Genomic DNA, 4,601 nt, shown 5'->3' with positions numbered 1-4,601 from the left:
GATCATTTTCATACATACTCTTAATATGTTCAAAACCAAGTAATTTCACACTTAAAGAGTTAAGAAGCATGTACCTTCGTGACAACACATCTGTAACTACGTTTTCATTACCTTTCTTATACCTGATGACGTATGGAAATGTCTCTATGAACTCCATCCACCTCGCATGTGGCTTGTTCAACTTACCTTGACCCCGCAAGTGCTTTAGGGATTCGTGATCGGTGTGTATCACGAACTCCTTAGGCCACAAGTAACGCTGCCAAGTCTCCAATGCTCGAACAAGGGAATACAACTCCTTGTCATACGTTGGGTAGTTTAGTACAACTCCACTCAACTTCTCGCTAAAGTAAGCAATATGTCTCCTTTCCTGCATTAGCACTGCTCCAATACCTATCCCTGATGCATCACTCTCACTCTCAAACGTTTTATCAAAGTTAGGTAATGCTAAAATAGGTGCTTTACACAATTTATCCTTAATGGTATTAAATGTAAGTTCTTGTATTTCTCCCCAGTGAAAACCCACGCTTTTCTTAACGATTTCAGTTAATGGTATCGTGATTGTGCCAAAATCTCTCACAAACCGCCCATAAAAACTAGCCAGACCATGGAAACTTCTAACCTCAGTTATATTTTTAGGTGTTGGCCACTCTTTAATAGCTTTAATCTTTTCCTCATCCACTTCTACCCCATTAGCACTAACAACAAATCCTAGAAAAACAACTCTATCCATACAAAACGTGCACTTTTTAAAATTAGTATACAATTGTTCCTTTCTTAACACAACAAGCACGCACTTTAAATGTTCTAAATGCTCACTTAGGTCTTTGCTATAGATTAAAATGTCATCAAAGTAAATTACAACAAATTTTCCTATGAAAGCACGTAAAACATGATTTATTAAACACATAAATGTGTTCGGTGCATTTGTGAGACCAAATGGCATAACCAACTACTCATATAACCCATATTTAGTTTTAAATGCCATTTTCTATTCATCACCCTCCCGCATGCAAATTTGATAGTACCTGCTCTTAAGATCATTTTTACTAAAAATACAAGCACCATGCAATTCGTCAAACATATCATCTAACCTAGGAATAGGGTGATGATACTTTACCGTAATGTTGTTGATAGCTCTGCAGTCCACGCACATTCGCCAAGTCCTATCCTTCTTTGGCACCAATAGAATAGGCACAACACACGAGCTCATGCTCTCCCTCACGTAACCTTTGCTCATCAACTCCTCCACTTGTCTCTGAAATTCTTTCGTCTCCTCGGGATTGACTCGGTAAGCTGGTGGATTTAGAATGATAGCCCCAGGTATGAAGTCGATTTGGTGCTCGATCTCTCAAAATAGTGGCAATCCACTTGGCACCTCTTCTAAAAACACATCTTTGAAATTCTATAACAAAGACTTAACCATGCTGGGGAGGGAAGTGTTAGACTCCTCAAGGGAGAGGAGAGAATCCTTGTAAACTAACAACACTTGTCTCTTATTACTCAAAGCCTTTTTTAATTCACTCCCCCTCCCAAAGAAGTTCACTTTTGGCTTTTCTCTCCATTCAGCTGACTCTTTTTCTCTTCGCTCAACTTACCTTTTTTCTCTCCGCTCAACTGACTCTTTCTCTCTCTTCTTATGTGGCCTTTCTCTCTTCTCCCCTTCTCGGCCACCTCACTATTTTCTCTCTTACTCACAGGCTCACTATCTTCTCTCATTTTTGTAGATTCTCTCGCTCGCCTTTCTTTCTCGTTTCTCAATTTTATTTGGTCTTCATACACTTAAGTCGGTGTTAATGACGCAAGAGTAATGAACCTCCCATCTTTGACAAAGCTATATCGGTTCCTATACCCATCATGTGTAACCTTCCTATCAAATTGCTAGGGTCTCCCCAATATAATATGACCCGCTTGCATAGGCATCACATCACATACAACCTTGTTACTATATCTCCTAATTGAGAAATTAATTAACACCTGTTTATTTATCCTAACTTCCCCACTCTCATTCAACCACTGCAATTTATAAGGTTTAGGGTGTCTCAATAATGCTAAACCCAATTTTTCAACTAAAGTTGTGCTAGCAACATTTGTGCAACTCCCACCATCAATAATCAAGCTGCATACCTGATCGTGGACGTGGCACCGAGTGTGGAATATGTTTTCCCGCTGCTGCTCCGAATCATCTGTCTTTATTTGAGTGTTAAGTGCTCGCCTCGAGACCAGCAGCACCCCAACGACAAATTCCGTCTCATCTTCATCACCAATATCCTCCAACGTCGGCATGTCATCATACTCTCCTTAGCTCTCACTTACCACCTCTCCATTTTCCCGCAACACCATGGTTCGTTTGTTAGGACACTGAGATGTAATGTGTCCCATCCCCAAACACCTGAAACACTTGATGTCTCGACTTCGTGATGGTCGAGGCTCTGATTTTAGCGCTGTCCTACTAGCACTTTCTTCTTTTCCCTTCTGCCACTCACTTCTTCCTCTGGCTACTGCTTTACTCCCCTTATTATTACCATCCCACCTCGACTTCCAATTTGGGTTAGAAGACAAAATATTCACCGCCTGCCTCGCAGTCCCCTTCCTCTTCAATTGTTTCTTCACCTTCATGGCTACATGCAACATGTCCTCCAGCTCCACGTAATGCTGCAATTCCACTACATTAGCAATTTCCTGATTTAGACCGTTTAAGAGCCGTGCCATGGTTGCTTCCCGATCCTCCACCACATTTGCCCTGATCATGAGTATTTCAATTTCCTTGTGATAGTCCTCTAAGCTCCTCGACTCTTGATACAGGCTCTGCAACTTCTGATGGATCTCCCTATAGTAGTGGTTAGGAACGAACCGCTTCTTCATCAACGCCTTCAAATCCTCCCAAGTACTAATTTGTCTTCCCCCACACCGTCGTTGTGTCGTAACCACTTGATCCCACCAGGTTGTTGCGTAATCAATGAACTCTAACACCACTAATTTCACCTTTTTCTCCTCCGAATAATTATAACACTCAAAAATTAATTCCACCTTCCTTTCCCACTCCAAGTATGCCTCTGGGTCACCCCTCCTCTTAAATTGAGGGATGGACGTTTTGATATTGCCCATATTCCCATCCGCCTCATCTCCGTGATTATTCCTACCTTATCGTTTAGGCCTACCACCTCTATTCCTCATCCGTCCCATTCCCACTTCTCCATACTCCTCATCATCCCATTCACTGCCCAAATCAAATGCTTCCCGTTCCATTCTATGCTCCCGCCTCCCCAGCCTCTTGGCATTAGATATATCCATCCGCGGCTCCCTAGTAAGATTAGCCACTGATGTATCCATCATCGTCATCCAAACTTCTTACTTAGCCCTCCAAGCATCTTGTTGATCCAGCCTATCTCTAACAACCCCAAAAGTAAGTTCAAACCGCTGTATCGAATCCTCCGATGTATTGTTGTTATAGCCGTGTCGGCTTGAGTTGGAACCTTCTTGTTCAGGCATTCTCTCAATTTCTGCCTTACCAAATTTCACTAAGATCACACAATTGGCTTTTACCCTCTAATGAGCTTACCACTCTACCTTTTACCACTCGATGCTTTCACCAAGAACTTCCAAAAATAATAACGAACTCACCGGATTAAAACTTGCGGATTCAACCCGAAACGTAAGTCAAGAGGATAATTTTCAAGGGATTTGGAAACAAATAGAATGAAATTTGAATGGACTCACTAAATTTCAACGGATCAATTGCCAAAATCGAAGAATTGAAAATAAAGAACTTTGGACTTTAGGAATTTGAATGTGAACTTGTTGGTAGCAATTCAAGCAATTAACAAAAAAAAAATTTTGACGTGAACAATAACTTTTTTTTTAATATCCAGATAAACAGTAACTTTTTCTTAATATAAGAAATTATACTACCAACGAAAAATACAAATTGAAGGAATGAATTGTAGAATGACTCAAGAACAAGGAAGAAACTTGGAAATCAAGAAAACTACAACACAAACAAGAAAATTAAAGATAGAACCTAATTAAATTGGGACCAAAGCTTTGATATTAACTGATGCAATTCCCGTAACAACTTAGACTACGAAACCCATAAATAGATTGATGCGGAACCCAAGAATGCCAATTGATAATCAGTTTGGATTTGAACCCAACAAGATGAAACAAGGAACCCAAAGATAACGGTGATGCAATGGACCCCTTGCTTACAAATTGAAGAACCCACGATCTAGTGTTGAATGTCACAAGGAGTTATCCTTTAATAAGCTCTAAATTATTGTTCAAAGAAAAACAAATTGGAAGAAAGCAAAAGCCTCTCTTGAATTCAATGATAACTGCCAAAAAAAAAAGGTCTTTTACCATGTAATGGAGAGAGTATTTATATTAAAGCTAAAAAACCTAGCTAAAATCGTGCAAAATCGTCAAAGTATGGAAAGAAGTATAATTGATATCAAATTCTAACAAAATAAGGAAATTTGCGAAAAAGGGAAAATTCTGCTAGATTTTTTTTGTATCATGCGGCCGCATAGTACATTTCCATGCGGTCGCATGGAAGAAACTGTCGTCCTTCACGAAAACCCTGCATGGGTCTGTGCGGCCGCACC

This window comes from Olea europaea, chromosome 6 (assembly GCF_002742605.1).
Source record: "Olea europaea var. sylvestris chromosome 6, O_europaea_v1, whole genome shotgun sequence".
Classification (NCBI taxonomy): Eukaryota; Viridiplantae; Streptophyta; class Magnoliopsida; order Lamiales; family Oleaceae; genus Olea; species Olea europaea.
The sequence above is the reverse complement of the archived record's forward strand: the minus strand, read 5'-3'. Positions refer to the sequence as shown.